Genomic DNA, 18,548 nt, shown 5'->3' with positions numbered 1-18,548 from the left:
TTTCAATTTTGTTGAAAGCAAAGAATTAGAAACCATATGGTTTGCAAATGGATTTGGTACTGTTATTAGATTCATTTATTTCCTCTGTATTTGTCAGTGTCATTTTATTTAGTGCTGGGAGTGACGCTTCTACGCTAAGATGATTCGAAAGTGGCTGCAACACAGAATGGAAGAGAAGTTTAACTTTCTTTTGTGAAGTAAAACGACATTTGTTTAAAAAAGGGGTGGGGTTGGGAGAGTGTTGTAAAGAACCAGATTAGATACAAGTATGCTTACTCGAGCTAATCTTTATTTTTGGTACTTATGAAAAATTTGAAGACCTTGATATAGTCCAGTTCCACCAGCAAAATAAACCATTCTAAAACAATCTTGAGAAATACTAGTAGCTATTTCTATTAATGTCTTCCATGTCTTAGACACTCAATCAATGTTTTAATGTCCAAGATACTCTCATGCTGAGAGTGTAATGTCCAAGATACTTTATGTTGAGAGGCAGGAGTGTGGGGAAAGAGATTCTTATGCCGCTCGCTGGTACCCAAACTTTCCCCTCAGCTGTTCTACATTTCCAGGTCCTCTGTTCTGGAGAGCAATTGTTCTGGAGTAGTGTAATTAAGCACAATGATAACATGTGCCACACCATTCTGAGGACTCTCTGCCTCAATTGATTTTAACCAGAATCTAACATTCTGGAGTAGTCTATAATTTTTTTAAAATATTTTATTTATTTATATGACAGAGAGAGATCACAAGTAGGCAGAGAGGCAGACAGATAGAGCGGGAAGCTGGCTCCCTTGCTGAGTAGAGAGCCCAATGCGGGGCTTGATCCCAGGAGCCAAAGGCAGAGGCTTAACCTACTGAGCCACCCAGGTGCCCCGGAGTAGTCTGTAATTTTAAGGCAAGACTCCACCTCTCCCATCCCTGAACACAGACCCTTATCATTCCGTGTCAGAAGGATCCAATTCTTCAATCACTGGAGATTAAACATTGGTTGAATTGATTTTGTTTTACTAATAACATGGATCATAGTTATTCCATTTAGTTACTGTATGAGTCAGCATTTTAACATCTTGTCCAAACCCATATCAGAGAAAAATAGATCCTTGAGCTAATCCAGAAAACAACTGTCCAAAAAGAAAAAGGTGTTGATTAAATGTAAAGTTTTCTTAAAGTCTCATATTAGTTACTAGTGAAACTTAACTTATGAAAAAGCTCACAAATTATTTGACCTAGAATTTTTCCATGGGTTTATATAAGTTTATTAAAACAAAATATATAGAATATATCCATTTTGTTTTCTGGAAAGTACTGTTTTCTTCCAGCCTTATGCCATCTAATCATCATGAGAGTTTATGGATTTTTATGTGTATATACATTGTTCTCTGCCTTAGGATTTAATTTGTCTTCACATAGGCATTGCTATTGTAAGGCATCTAGATGATTTATCATCTGTCTTGATTTTAATTTCTTTTAAAATATATACTTTTCTATTATCTCTCCTTTGAAGATATCTTTATTACAGAAAATAAGGAAGCAAAATATTAATTTTATTAAATAAATGAGAATGTCTTATCTCCTGATACTGATTACAATATTAGAACTTTCTTATTTTTATCAATTTGAACAACAATATATTTGAATATGGCATTTTAAATATTGGGCAACATCCACTTAAGCAGACACTCAAGCATGGATGATTAATGTGTGGAGTGCAACACTCCATTTATATCAGCATTTAAGCCACTGGTATGTATTCTGCTAAATGTATTCCACTGAGCCTGCTATTGTCCATGTACATAATTTCCCTGAGGGCAGTTCTCACTCTAATATGGTCCTTATCACAACAATTACAGTCGAATTTTTTTTCCTTCTGCTTATCTTTGCTTGATATCTGTTATCAAAACTCAGTCACATCTTAAAATATCTTCAATGAGATCTTTTTAAAAATAGTATTCACCAAGGGAAGCTGCTATTTGACTCTAATAATTTTTGTATTGAAAGGAAATATAAAATTATTATCAATATCCTGATATTTAGTAATTCTAAATATTTCATAATTCAGGATAGATGAGAAAATGGGAATTTTAAATTCCAGATTCTTAAGAAGTAACATTTCTTTCATTTAGTTATTTAGGTATTGAGTATCTATTATGTGTCAGGCACTGTGAGAGGCCCTATGAAGTCAGTGGAGAGGAAGATAAAGATTCTTGCCTTCATGGAGTTTTCATTTGGAGAAGAGAGAGAAATCTGGTGGTGAGGAGTGAGGTAAAGAGTAGAGATGGTGGCAGGGCCTCTCTTCAGGTAGCGGATTATGGAACACTTCTGAGACTAGGAGCAAGAAGTTGTGGTGAAATGAAAGGTACCCGCCAAGCCTTTGATATCTTTGATCTACAAGGCTATTACCCTTTTCATTGACTTGGTCTATTTTTATAAATTGTCCTGCCTCGCCCTTTTTAAGGAAGAGGCAAACCATTTCTTCTCAATGTCCTCCTGTGTTATCTGTTCTTTCTTCAGCCAGATCCTCCATTTTATCCCTGAGTAATATGGAGAAATACAGTCTTGTAACTCAAGATTTATCTTGGAAGATTATAGAAATGGGAAGTCTGGCAAAAATCAGAACTGATAAAATATAGGTAGCATTGACTAGTACGTCTGATATGAAAAATTTCCATGGTTGAGGAAAAGCTCCCATAACAGAACTGCAGGTTTTATAAGGAAAGTGCCTGACAGTTGAAAGGCTAGAGTGAACACCAGATCCAGGTGATCTAAAAAAGCAAAACTACACAAGAAGAGAGGAGGAGTTGGAGCATGTGATCCTTCTGTTGCTATATGTGTGCAGGTCTCAAATGACTGGATGTCAAGATTGGTAGATGTGTAGGCCACTGTATAAACCCAGTACTATAGTATTTTGGGGGATCCTACTCTGGCAAGAACTGTGTTATCATCTGGGGTACAAAGGTCAAAATCAAGAAAGCTGTCCTCAGGGTCTTCACACTAATGAAGTGGGCATAGATATGCAAATAAAAAATATGCCCAGGGAAGGGAGTGACTCTCTCTTTCTCTCCTTCCCCCACACTCTAGCCCAGGGGCTGATAATTATTTCAGAGATGATAACTAAGCTGATTTAGCAGATGAATAGTAATTGAACAAGAAACTCCACAACAAATGGACATTAACAATTTCACTTCTGCTCACATTAAGTTAAATGACCGGTATCTTAAGAAGTAAATCAGAAAAGGATGCAGGGTGAGGCCAAACAGACCATCTGAAAAAGGAGATGAGGTCATACATTGCTTCCCCCTCCACAGTCTAGCCAGTAACTGCAGGAGGCATAGTTTGGGGACTGGAGGTTTGTATGGAGTTAGATGGTATAAAGCCGTTGGGTTGCAGTATTCTATATTTCACCTTGAAGGGAAAGAGATGTCTGGGTGTCCTCATACACAGCAGGAGGAAAGATGGCATCCAGTGACTACATCAGAGACCTGGGAGGGCATGGAGTCAAAGTCAAAGCAGCACTATCCAGAAGGGATAGAAACCTGTAATTTTGCAACATGACTATTTATCTGCTCTTTATATTATATTTTGTACTTCCTTATAGAGTAAGCAAAGCTGCTTTTGAAATGTCATCTGGTCTCAACTGTTTTGAGGGAAATAGGCTGCCGTCTATGCTTAGGTCAAAATGTTAAGCCTAGGAGAGGATATAGATGGTAGCCTGAGGGAGAAACTCCAAGATGAAGTGGTCTCAAGCTCTGCGTGGAGGCTGGGAGTGTGGAGAGGAAGACTCAGGAGTAAGTGGTTAGAAATGTCCCCCAAATGTCTTCCTTCCTCTGCTTTTAAATTTAAAAGAGTCCTTATAGAGAACTGACTAGACCTTAGTAACTTGGCCTTTCTCTGAGGTAAACAAAATGAGGAGGGGTTGGAGAGGGAGCTGGTTCTAAGATATTCGGAGAACCTGCTCTTTCAGAGTTTTATGCAGAAAGGCCAAGAAGTGGATCACCAGCTGTAGGATGCTGATTCTTGCACAGAAACCCTTGCTCTCCACCCTGCTCAGACAGGGAAGTGAGGACTTGTATTTTCATGCAATCATGCATGCCTCTCTACATTTTATGAATATTCACTCGCTACCACTTGAGCTCTTTGCTGTCTGCCAACGGCCAGAGAATGGCAGAACTGTGGGGATGGTGCTAGAGGTGAAGGTCAAGTACTGTAGGGGCTTTCAAGACTCCCAGCCCTTGGAGAAGGGTGAGCTGCTGCAGCTCGGGGTTACTTCAGCATCCGGTGGGCAGAAGAACCCTACAAGGCAGGCTGGTCTACGACATTCCATCTGCCAAACTTCAGACAACCAGGGCGGGTAGGAAGGAAACTGCTCTCTCATTCAACATGTCACTAACAGATTTGGAAAATTTTCTCCAGCTTCTGAATTCTGAGCATATACGTTAGAATGAGAGAAAAACCAGTGAAACAATGCCAAAACAGAGTACTTTTGCAGAAGAGAAAAGAGTGAAGTAAAGCGATTTTGCAAGATCATGTGACATAAAAGAAAAACATTCAACTTGGTAGGAAAATAAGATTTATTGGGCACTGACCTATATATCATATAGGTCATCTTATATCCATTCACATAATGATGCTTCATTACAACTCTATTCAGGTTTTATCATTCCTTATTGAAAGATGAGTAAACTAAAGTTTACTTACTAGGATTAGGCAACTTGCCCCAAATCCTACAGCTAGTAAATATCAAAAGTAGAAGTTATATCACAATATTTCCTATTCCAGATTTTTTCCAATATGACCAGAAATTAGAAGACATGGTTATTGGTATTGAGCCCATTATTAAACTGTCTCTATCTGGACAGGTTAGTTTGACATTCTGGAACTTAGTTTTCTTATTTGTAAAATTATATTCCTGAAGGTATAGTTCTAATCACTATTGGAAACTCAGTCATGCTTTGGCTCTTTGAAAAAGATAGTTGAAAAAGATGGAGGGGAGGTGGATGTGGAAATAAGAAGACTGAACTAGTAAGAAAAATGGGCAGTAGAAGGACCCAGTATAAGAGATTAAAAATGTGAGAAGGGAATTGAAATTGGGAGTCCCAGGCTGCAAGGAGGAAGGAGGTGTGTGTGTGTGTGTTCATGCGTGCATGCATGCATGTGCTAAACTAACAACAAAGAAATAAGTGACTGAATCCCAGAAGAATGAGCTGGTTGACATACCCTCTACATACACATACACCCCCCCCCCCCACAACTCACCACCACTTCCCACAATCACCGCACACCAACTACTAACCTTGAAAATCAGGACAAGTTGTCTCAGAAGGCAAACACAAAATGCAGAGATCATTGCGAGCCAAGTGGCACTTGACCTCTTGGCAGGCCTGCCCTCGGAGATAAGCTAGATTTTCTATGGCCCAGGACTCTCATGGATTCTGGCACTGTTCTCAGTTTCTTCAACTTTTTCGCTCTTTACATATACAGTCCCCATCCAGAGAATAGACAGAACTGGTAAGACGGGATCTAGGATCCATTGCCTTATCAAAACACAATTCAAACACAACTTTTTCTCTAGGCGACTCATCCAGTTCTGAGAGTTTCGTTTCTTTAGGTCTTCCAACTTCGTCTGATTTTGACATGATCTGAACAAAGGAAATGGAGTTATCTTTCCACCCTCCCAAGAATAGGAAACGTTAGGGTTTCTGGGGCCCACAGGCAACTCCTTTTGGCTGTAGTAAAGATGGAAATCAAGGCAACTTTCAGGCACTTCTCTTTCGCATTTATCGTTACTTTGGATTCAATAACTACCTGAAGGTCATAATAGTTTAAATGCTGAGACTAAATGTAGACTTTTTCCTCCTTTCCCTTAGGAGTTTAACCAGAAAATCTTAAATTTTAGCAAGCATAAGAATTACTGAGCAAATTTGTATACATAAAACATATAGTATTCTTCATGATTGACTTAAGGTTTTTTCTTTTTCTTTTTCTTTTTATTTTTTTTTTTAAAGATTTTATTTATTTATTTGACACAGAGAGATTACAAGTAGGCAGAGAGGCAGGCAGAGAGAGAGAGGAGGAAGCAGACTCCCTGCTGAGCAGAGAGCCCGATGTGGGACTCGATCCCAGGACCCTGAGATCATGACCTGAGCCGAAGGCAGCGGCTTAACCCACTGAGCCACCCAGGCGCCCAACTTAAGGTTTTTTCAAAGGTAATTTTAGCTACAATTATTTTAATTATTCTAAATCTCAAACTTTACTTAAATTTACTTAAATTACTTCCAGTAATAATACTCCTGAATGTCATTGCTTACATTATAATGCCAAAGATGTGTGATGTGTTTTTATTGTGACCTATATATATATATATATATATATATATATATACACACACACACACACATATATATATATCCATATATATACACATACACTCACACACACACACACACACACACACACATAGAAACCTACCCAAAATAGAAATGGTCTTTGAATGACCATGTGGGACTTGCTATTTAGCACCATCATACAAATGGAAATAATGTGGTATTTGCACTAATCAGAAGTTTTAAAATGATTCAATCTTAAGATATTGTTGGGAGGTTCAGGCTTTGAAAATTATGACATAAAACGCAAAGAAATGCAATCAGACAAGTTTCTACCAGAAAATGAAAAGAGTTCATTTTTTACTCTGCAGCTCAAATCAGCGTTAACATGACATTTATGTATCTTTAAGCTTTAAATCAGTGCTGCACAGTGGGGGCGAGGTGGGAGGCTATCAGAATCACCCAGGAAGCCTTTTCAAACTATACCAGTCCTCCTCCCCCCGCAGCCCCTCCTCCCCCTGAGATTCTGTCTAAGATGTGTCTCTGAACTTGAGCAACACCATCTGTTCACTTCCAAATAGGCATTTTTATCTCCAAAAGGGCAGGTTTCTGCACATGAGCCTCTAACATGTATAGAAGGGTGGGGTTGGGGGGGGGGAGTCTGAAACATACATCAGTGACAATCTTTCAACTGAATGCTGACATGTTAAAAAATGGATATGTCTATATTTCCTGAGTGATATATTCACTCGGTTAGTCCCTTGTACTAATGAGATGAAAATTACTGCTTTAAATACTCATATAGGTCAGTAAGCTCTGTTACAGGAGTTTTTCGTAAACTTGAGCTTCACACAGTGAGATTTTCATAGATGCATGCATTCATAGAAGTAAAAGGGGAGCCGACTCAGTTCAAATCAACTACTCTATTAGAAAAGCATGGTGGGTGAGTAACAACCACTTTATATCATAAGGAAAACTAAAAGCCATTTTTATGATACGCACGTTTCCCATTCCTTAAATTCCTATGACAACTGTGTCACATTCCCCAGAGTGTATTTTTTCCCTTTAAAAAACATTGTGAAAATTTGTAGATATTGTTCTATTCTCTACAGAACTGACCTTTGAGGACTCTTTTGCTGCAAGCGTTATCTTGACTTTGTGAACATAAGGTACAAACATAAACACATACGCTGCTCACATTTTTATGTTATAATCACATAATTGAAACATTTTATTCTAGTATGCTTTTGCCAAATTTCTGGAATCTGGAAGATGTTGAGCTTTTAAACTAAATATTCATAAATTACATTGTTTCATTTTTGAAAGTAAAAATATGCGTATGAATGGAGATAACACATTACAGTATTTATGGAATTAAAATATTCAAAATGTTGGAAAGATTTTTGATACACAAGTGTTATTTCTGTGAAATGACAACACTGAAGCTTCTTTGACAGAAATAAATGTTTATTTACTGAAATGTAATTATAATAATTATTAATGTAGCTAACATTAATGTTTCCATCCTATACATGATTATTAATGCTCTACGTGAATTAACTGGTTCACTCCTTTCAACATTATAAGATAGGTACTACTAATATCCCAATTCACAGGTAAGAGTGCCGATGAAATTATTAGGCAAGTTTCCAGGGTCACAAAGTTAGTGAGAGGCAGTGCAGGAATCAGAACCCAGCACTTTCGTGATAGAGCATGTGCCTGAAACATCTGATGACTGTCACCAGGATGCTTGGTGGCTCATCCCCCTGCCGTCATGCTAGCCCTGCAGAACACTGATGACTCTCACCAAGATGCTTGGTGGCTCATTCCCCTGCTGTCATACTAGCCCTGCAGAACACTGATTTCCACCCTTGCCTGGGGCCTCCCAGAGTGGTATCACTGAATCCATTGTATCTCTCAAATCAGTGCTACCCTGTGTGTCTTTTTTCATTAAAGATATCCCGAATGTCTCCCTCATACAAAAGTGCCTTCAGAATGCAGTTTTTCTTTTTTACATCCTTTTCCACTGAGTCACACTACGTTGACAGAAGATGATCGTGCCTTCTCCTCCTCTCAGCCCGTCGGGTTTCTATACTCTCCTCCTTCGTATGTAGACTGCATGGAAAGTGAAAGAACAAAACAATACCAAACAAAACACCTGACTTCCTTCCTCTTCATTTCTGTTTTTTGCTGCAATACGTGGAGACAGACAAAGTGAGAGTCGGTCTTCTGGGTTTTTCACTTCCCCATGTTGAATCTTCTAAATCAAGTTTAATAGCCTCTGTCTTGATTAGAAGTGACATCTTCTTGGGCCTCCTGGGTGGCTCAGTCAGTTAAGCATCTGCCTTTGGCTCAGGTCACGATCCTAGGATCATGTCCTGCATCAGGATCTCTGCTGAGCAGGGAGCTCCTTCCCCTTCTCTCTCTGCCTGCTTCTCTGCCTACTTGTGCTTTTTATCTCTCCTGTTGAATAAATAATAAAAAATAAAATAAAATAAAAATTAATAAAAAAAAAGAAGTGACATCTTCTCTATACTACAGAAGCTACTTTTTAAATTCATTGTTTGGCCTCAGACATAGAAATTCTATCTGGAGTTCAAAAAATAAACATGAACTCTTTTTCATATGTACTTTCTGCTTTAACTGTTGGTGTTCCCACTTCCTTCACCTTTCCTTCCTTCCCTTGTTAGGTGAATGCCTTGAGATGACTAGAAATCTCTTTGTTCTTTGAAAGGCAAAAGAAAAGAGTTTAAAAATATTCTAAAAATTTAAATATATTTAAATATTTAATTAATTAGTTAAATTTAATTAAATATCTAATATTTAAATATTTAAATATTAAATATTTTAAAAATATTCAAATTTTTAAAATATTATCCACTTAACTACATGTGGACTAAAAGATTAGCTGTTGTTAAAGAATCCAAGGTGTCCCAGATCCAAATTCAAATCATATGCTCCATATAAATTAATAGAAAGAAACTATACATTTATAGAGATATCACTAGAAGGTTACATACAACATGTGGACATTAGAGAAGGGCTGAGCACTTCCAGCTATAGGGTTCAGGGAAACTTTATACCTGGATTAGCATTTGGATTGGGCTTTAAAGAATGGTTAGTTTACTCGTAAGAAAGGATATTGCAGGTAAAGATCATGAGCAATGCCAAGAGACTTGTTGAAGATAACAATTTCCCAGGTAATGGGCTGTGACCAGGCAAAAGATTAAATTCTTGGGAGAAAGAAGTTGGCTATGCCAAGGGCATGGAGGCAGAGGTGAAGTTCCAACAGGAGTCTCTACACGTCAACGCCCCTCTTCAGATAACTTACTTTACATATTCTTGGGAGATTTCAGCTTTCTCAGGTATTCAAGTAAATTCTCCTCAAGTTATTTGGCCCTCTTTCCTATAATCACAAATTTCTTCAATAGGCTCCTCCTATACGATAAACAGTGTAGTTTTTAGCCTTTGAATGGAGTGGTCAATAAAATGAAAAGTAAACCATCACCTGTAAATGTGTCCTTGTATTTTTAAAAAGCAACATGTGTGCAGACAAAACAAAAACAAACAAGCAAACAAATAATAATGGTACCTGAAGGATGAGGTCCTCTTTGACCTCACTAGTGTCAGAAATCTAAGGGAAAATTTATCTTGAAACTAGTGATTGTCAAGTGGTTTTCCTGGTCTTGACAAGAAATAAAATAGCAAAATACAATAAAAAACAACATTGATTAAATTTAAATACAGGGCGCCTGGGTGGCTCAGTGGGTTAAGTCTCTGCTTTTGGCTCAGGTCATGATCTCAGGGTCCAGGGATGGAGCCCCATATCCGGCTCTATGCTCAGCGGGGAGCCTTCTTTCCCCCACCTCTCTTCCGGCTACTCTGCCTACTTGTGATCTCTCCCTCTCTCTCTGTGTCAAATAAATAAATAAATCTTTAAAAAAATAATTTAAAATACATTTTTATTACATACATTTATTATATCATTTACTCATTTGTTGTTCATTTTTTCATTATGCAGTCACTCTCAGGGTCCTCTATAAGTTAGGCATTGGGGTCAGTCATGCTGATGATTCAAATGCTACAGTGGAGTAAAACCTGAGAAGTTCAAAGTCTAGACAAGGAACACACGTGAACAAGGAGGAAAATAATTTTAAACTCTTTGTTCTTAAGCGTACCTGACTTGTAATATTCCCATAAATCTTAATGCTTGGTTGTCCACTGATATTACTGTATAATACAAAGCTGTTCTAGCCCATGGGGCCATCTGGTGGACCACATGGGAGATAATCTTAGCCATTATTACTTCCTCACTATTAACTTCATCTCTTTCTTGTTAATTTTTGTTTCACAAGGTTCGGTTTAAAATATTCCTGGGATATACTCACTTAAATTGCTTTATTCCTTTCATTGCCTATATTTTTCATTTATTTTTCTCAATTTTATCAGAAAAAAAAAAAGGATTTCCTTTTCTGTCTGTCTTCTTTCTTCCCTTCAGTTCAATACATTAATAAAACAAACCAAACAAAAAACAATCACAATCAAAATAAGATGAGTTAGCACTAGTACAAATATTTGTTAAAGAAAATAAAATCTTCCTGTTTCCGATTGAAACTAGACATGAAGTAGAAGGAATGGTTTCGTTGCTGAAAATTGTTGGAAACATCATGAGAATAACTTAGAAAATCTCAATAATATTTTATATTTTCCTTCTTTTTCTCCATTATTTATACCATAAGTACAAATGTCATGTTTTTCTTGATTTAATTATAAATTGATTTTTTTATTGAATCATATGTATTCTGTAATATTGTTTTCCTTATACTTATATGTGATTAATAGGATTTTATAGGTTGAATCCTATACCATAATTATGACATGTTTTTATAAAATAAAGCACTACACATTTCTAACAATGACCTTAAGCTAAATTCAGGAAAAAACAGAAAGTAAAAGATTTCTAACAGGTAATAACTAATTTAGGTTACATATTATGAGAGTTTATTAAACGTTATTTGTTTGTTTTTAAAATGTTTGTTAACAACCCTTCCTATGCCAGACACAGTGTTAGGGACTATGGAAAATATAAATATGGATCTATAATCAATATGTTGGTGAATCATTACAATATTGATTGAACAAACCATTTCAAGTTCTAATGAACACAAGTAATCCTAAGAAATTAATGGGTCCCTCTCATGCTTTAAATCTTATTTCTAATTCATTAATGCCTTTAATTAAGTTGAAGGTAGTTTACTACTGCAAGTAGCTTTGCAGGGTTATGTAGTTTATTCTTAATCATGTTATGAATATTTAATGATACAAATTTTTCTTTCTGTGTTTTGGAATTAGGAACCATCATCCTACCTAAACATTGTGTATATATCCTCTTCATTTGCTATCTGTCTACTACTAGTTACATTCAGGTTCTCAGTGTTTCTCATCTTGATTATTGGAATAAATTTTGTGATTTTTCTTCCTACTTTAATCCTTTTTACACATTCATTCAAGATATTGTCATTATATCATATCATTGCCTAAAGTCCTTTGGTAGATTTCTGGTATACGCATAATGTAGGCTAGTCCACATAACAAACTATGGCCTTTCCAAATTTACCCCTACCTTCCTTTTGAAATTTACCCCATGGTATTTGTCTGCATCTACATAAATTTGAATTCAGATCCCAATCTGACACTAATTTAGCTAGCAAGTTACTTAACTCAGCCTTGATTTCCTTACTTGTGCTTAAAATGAGTTAATAAAAATACCTACTTCATGTATAGTATTATTATATTAACCTGACCAGTGAGTGTTCAAAATGTTGACAGAATTTTTAAAAATTATAATTAGTAACAGCATAAGTATAATGCTATAATGCTGTCTGTGCTCCAAAATAAGTCACTCATTACATATTCTATACTTCCCTGCTTTTGCCCCAGTTGTTTCTTCTTCCTGGAATGCCATCCTCTCCAACTCAGCAAACATAAATTCTGTTTCCCCTTCCAGGTCCAGGCCTAATGTAATACCATTTAAGACTTCATCTATCATTTCAATTTGAAGGAAGTACCCTTTCCTCTTAGCTCCAACATCCACGTAGCCGCACCTCTCTGGCTGCACTTCTCAGACACATTCTGTAGTTCTCTGGTCTGTCTTATTTTCTACTAGCTCATTAGCACTATGGGGGAGATTATCATCTGATTTATCTTGAACTTCATCTGAGGACATGATTTCTTACACTATGCGTATCAGACACTTCTTGCTGTGATAATGCAGCATAAAAAAATCTCCCCAGATCTCAGCAGCTGAAGAAACAAGCTTTTTTTTTTTTTTTTTTTTTTTACTCTCTCATGTGTCATTGGGTCTGCTATAACTTCGTTAAGCAGGCACCAGGCTCCAAGCTGTACATCTCTCTAAGAGTCTCATAGCCACCTTGAATGGATGGCTGCCTAGGAAATGTTCTTCTCGAGACTAGAGGCAGGAACACATGAAAACAAGTAGAAGTATGCAGTGGAAGGTGCTGGCACACTGTAACTTCTGCCCACATTCGCGGGCAAAAATCAGTCATGGCTAAGCCACCACTGGTGAAGCAGGCAAATCCATCCCACTTACGGTAAGAAGGAGAGCAAAGGCAAAAGCTAATTGTATTGTTTTATTTTTTCCCTCGGTTCTCCTGGAGGGAGAAAAATAATGAGAGACTCTTAATCTCAGGAAACAAACTGAGGGTTGCGGGGAGGGGTGGGCGGGTAGGGAGGTATGGATAGGGTGGCTGGGTTATGGACATTGGGGAGGGTATGTGCTATGGTGAGTGCTGTGAATTGTTGATTCACAGACCTGTACCCCTGAAGCAAATAATACATTATAAGTTAATTTTAAAAAGTTAATTGTATTAGGGGCGCCTAGGTGGCTCAGTGGTTTAAGCCTCTGCCTTCAGCCTTGGTCATGATCTCAGGGTCCTGGGATCGAGCCCTGCATCAGGCTCTCTGCTCGGCAGGGAGCCTGCTTCCCCCCCTCTCTCTGCCTGCCTCTCTGCCTACTTGTGATCTCTCTCTCTCTCTCTCTGTCAAATAAATAAAATAAAAAATAAATAAAAATAAAAATAAAAAGTTAATTGTATTAATAGGAAAAGAGTAAAGAAATTATGCAATCTAGCAACTATGTTTACTCCAGAACTCCTTTTTTTAAGGACAGAAGTGGACTTTGTCAGAAATAGACATTAAAGTCCATAATGGACTTTGGGAAAGAGGGCCAAAGACAATAAGGAATTCATGAACAGGTTTTTAGGACAGTAAGATGACAGTATGTGCAATTTAGAAGGTCATCTGGTGGTGTGTGGAGAACATGGATTGAATGTGAGGGCAGAACTACTAAGGAAGTAATTACCAGAGACCATGGGAACATGCCAATACATTGTGTGTCTGTGGGGCTGGAGGTAATGGAATAGATTCTGGAGACCTTTAAACAGTAAAATTGGATGGATTTTGTAATTGAATAGGTAATGTGGGCAAAAGGGAGTGAGATACTGAAAACAACTCTGACTTTACACTAGGGTGATATAACTCATTACAGAGACCAACATCACTAATGCCATTCTTTAGATGATTATGCAAATTAAGTATAATGGACAATGCCAAACATATTTTATCACAGTAATGTCCACAGACACATTACAAAGTACTTTTACATGCATTTCATCTTTGGGGCAAATTTATGTATTTCATGTTGTTCCCATTTTATATAACAAAGAAACTAAAGTAGAAAGAAGTTACAGGACTATTGGAGCAAATATGTTAGCTAAATAGAGACTTAAATGGATGCTTCCTGATTCAGAATCTTCCCACCATTCCATAAAGTATCTTTTTTCTTCAACCTGTAACACAAAAGAAACCACCATGGTCCAATTTGGCAGATAAATTTAAATAAAATGAGGTATTTGAAAGGCTCTAGCAAGCAATGATTAAAATCTCTATCCTTACCAATCTCCCTTCTAAATTAAGTATCCTATTATTTTCCATATAATTTTTATTGAGCCATTCATTGTTTTCTCCTTCTTATAGCAACTACAGTATGCTATGCAAAGGCAGAAATCACACTGGACTTTCTTTTCTTCTCTTCCTTTATTTCTTCTTTGCTCCTCTTTCTTCTTTTCCTTTTCCCTTCCTTCTTTCTTTTGTTCTTTGTGTCCTTATTCCTTCCTCCCTCTTTCTTTTATCCCTTCTTTGTCTTTCATTTCTTTATTTTGGGGGGGGGCTTTATTCTTTTCTTATAAATGTTATCTCTATACACAAACTAAAAGCTCCTTGAGGAGAAGATGCTATCTCAGAGCTACACACTTCTCAAAGTTCAGCAAATATACTCTAGTGGACTGAAAATAGTCTGCTAGGCACAATTACATAAACACTCTGTTTCCTCGTATATAAATTGGAGATAGTGATACAAGTATACACAGTGTTATTGTGCTTCACTTTATTGTGCTTTGCAGGTATTGCATTTTTTCTTTTACAAATTGAAGATTTGTGGCAATCCTCTATCAAGCAAGTCTACTGGCACCATTTTTCTAACAGCATTTGCTCATTTCATGTCTCTGCGTCACATTTATGTACTTATAGTTCAAATTTTTCATTATTATTATACTTGCTATGATGATCTGTGATCAGTGATTATGACTCACTAAAGGCTCAGATGATGGTTAACATTTCTTGGCAATAAAGTATTTTTTAAATTAAGGTATGTGCATTTTTTTGGACATAATACTATTGCACACATAAGATAGAGTAGAACATAACGTAACTTTTATATGCTCTAGGAAACCAAAAACTTCATTCAACTCCCTTTATTTCTTTTTGTTTTTTAAAGAATTTATTTATTTAAGAGAGAGAGCACATGTGAGCATGAGCGAGGGAGGGACAGAAGGAGAGGGAGAAGCAGACTTCCCCCTGAGCAGAGAGCCTGACAGGGGGCCCCGATCCCAGGACCTCGATCCAAGGACCATGGAATCATGACATGAGCTGAAGGAAGATGCTTAACCAACTGCACCCCCCAGGCACCCCCCAACTCACTTTATTTCAATATTTACTTTATTGCAGTGGTCTGGAACCAAACCCACAATATCTCCAAGATATTCCTGTATTACTTTTTAAATTTAATTTAAGTTAATTTTTATTTTTAAAAATTTTTTATGATTTATTTATTTATAAGAGGAGGGGAGCTGAGGGAGAGGGGAGAGAGAATCCCAAGCAGACTCCACGCTGAGTATAGAACTTAATGTGGGGCTCTTTCCACAACCCAGAGATCAGGACCCCAAGATAATGACCTGGGCCAAAACCAAGAATCTGTTGCTCAACAGACTGGGCCACCCAGGTGCCCCTGCCTATCTTACTTTAATTTAATCCTCGTCTTGAGGGTTAAACTAGATAGCATATATAAAAAGCTTAGAAATGAATCAGATACACTGTGTGATCATTAAGTGTTAGTCACTATTAATATTATCCATGGCTTTTAAATTATATAAAGTAATGACTTCTCCTTTTTGCTTAAGTTGGTTTAAATTGGGTTTCTATCACTCAAAACCAAAAGGGTCTTATCTAATACAATTAACATAAAGTATAAAGTCCCAGAATATATGGTTTATGGCAGGCCAAATTCTTTTCTGTAGGCTGAGGCAGAGAAGGATTGAATCAACTGAATCTGGGCCATCTGGTTCCTTTTAGTTATGTCATCAGTAATTTTACCTGAGTAATTTTTCTGACTCATAGTTAGGAAAAGTTTTCTTATCACCACCTTATTTATATTCACTAAAATCCTCCTCCTTCTATATTGACAGTTAATAATATCCCTGGTACAACTGTTTTTAAAAATATATAAAAATACAGAAAGTGGGGAACCACACATTAAAGAGAGAAAATGAAAGAAATATTTCTATAATTAAAATACATTTTCTATTGATTTTTAGGTCCTAAGCCTTAAGCTGGAAACTTTTTACATAGTAGTTTAGAGTAAATAATATTATAACTAAGCAGTCTACATGCTAAATAGCATACTTTCTTGGTGTAGATTTCTGGAGGGATATGCAAGGGATTTGCATGTTTAATTCCCATTAGCACCTGTCACTGGGATTTATTATCCCAGAGTTAATTCTCCACTCATTGCAGCCAAGAAAAAGGAAGCCCTTGTACATGGATTTAAATGAAGCTTTTTATTTTTCAAAATGAAATGAATTTCCTGTTTGTTCCTCAAACACCTGCAGTATTCCAACCCTGAAAAAGTCATATTTAAATTCATTTTTGGTGAAAATTTGCCCAAGCTTGACTTTATTCAATAACTAGAAAAGCCTGTTCATAATGTGAAATTTTGTGTTTGAGAAAATAAAGAAGTTTCAGTCAAGGACTTCACTCAGTTTTAAAGTTCATTCTTCCATTCAGTATTCAATAAACGTTTATTGACCACTTACTATGTGCCAGGCCGTTTTCTAGGTTCTGGATACAGAGTGGTGAAAGCACTAGGAAAAAAAAATTCCTCCCATTGAGGAACCTCCATTCTATTGGAGAGTATATATTCATACATACACATTAACACATAGATACACATACACACACACACACACACACACATACACATGCACATGAATATGCATACAGATACATATACACATACATATATGTAGACATATGTGTGTGTGTGTATAATAACATTTATATAAAAGAAGTGCTATATGGAAAAAGCAAATGAATGTTATTGAGGGCTAGGTATATTCTATTTTGGGTTGTTGGTCAGAGAAGGTCTCTCTAAGCAAGGACATTTGAGTCCAGATCTAAGCGAAGTCAGTTAAAATCCTATGCTCGGAAGCCTATGCAGCACTTCACTATTTCATAAAAAAAAAAAAAAAAAAAAATAGAGGCAGAATGTTGGTACACAAGGCAAGTTTCATCTGCAACCATGGATTGTAGGAAACTCTCCTGCTTAAAAAAGCCGGTCCATTTGCTGGTACTTTTCCTGTCCTTGTTCTTGTGCTCTCACTCTTCCCTCTGTTTTCTACCTAATTTCTACATGTCATTTCTCAAACCATTCTCCTGCCCTCTTTAGGCTGAATTTCAGTATTGTACTACTTTTTCCTTCTTGTCTCCTCCTCTTTCTTTCAAAGGATTAATTTCATGCAATATCTACCTTTGAGCACTTCAATGTCCCAAACAAGATTATGTAACAATTTGATTGTATTTAACTAACTAGACTTTGAGGATTCTTTCCTATTGAGAATTTCTGACAATCAACCAACATTGATTGAGCACTGACTATATATTGAGCTCTGTCTTTAAGAGCTGGGATGAAATGAGTAACAAGGCAAAGTCTCTGCCCTAAGAAGAGCAAAATTCTGGCTAGAGAAGATAAGGAGTAAAATTGTAAATGAGTAAACAAAAAACTTTTAGATGTTGCTACTATGATAGTGAATATATGTGAGGATTTCTTAGTAATTAAGCTGCTGTCCTTCCTGGAAAAATTTTAAAAACAGATACGAAATATAATCATAACTCCTTCTGGTGGTATAAGCCTCAGAATAAATGTCGGGTATGAGCCGCCTAGCTGCACTCTCCATCATAGTGACCATTAGCTGTCTGTCTATTAAAATTAAATTAATTAATTACATTAAAATACTCATTTCATACTAGCCACATTGCAAGTGTTCGGTAGCCACACGTGTCTGATGACTACCATTTTGGAGAGCATATGAACATGTTCCTCATTGCAGAAAGTTCTGTTGAGCAGCACTAGTCTAGATAGCATGCAGAGGATGAAATGACAAGAACAGCAGCAAACAGTTTTGTGTCAGGCACTTCTCACATCTTTAACTCATTTCTTACAGAGTCCTATAAGATAATTACTGGTACTAGACCTATCTTACAGATTAAGAAACTGAGACACCTAGCTTTACTGTTCAATATCTGTCAGCTAGTCGTAAGACATGCTGAGACCTGAACCCAGACCGTCTGGAGCCAGAAGCCACAGTTTTACCAAAAGATTGTGATACCTGTATATGGGTAGGGGAAAGTGAAGAGAGAAAAGAAGAGACTTTAACATGACAGGCAGCACCTCCACAGGAAAAAGAAATGGTCAGATTTGCCAATGTCTTCACCAAGTATGACCTTTTCAGATCTACTAGACTCATCCAAGATAGGTCTTATTGGCTAGAGGTTCAGATGGAGCTTGGAAGGAAGAATCGTGGAATGCTAGCACTG

The sequence above is a fragment of the Mustela erminea genome, chromosome 2, assembly GCF_009829155.1.
Source record: "Mustela erminea isolate mMusErm1 chromosome 2, mMusErm1.Pri, whole genome shotgun sequence".
Classification (NCBI taxonomy): domain Eukaryota; kingdom Metazoa; phylum Chordata; class Mammalia; order Carnivora; family Mustelidae; genus Mustela; species Mustela erminea.
Note: the sequence above shows the minus strand (reverse complement) of the source record.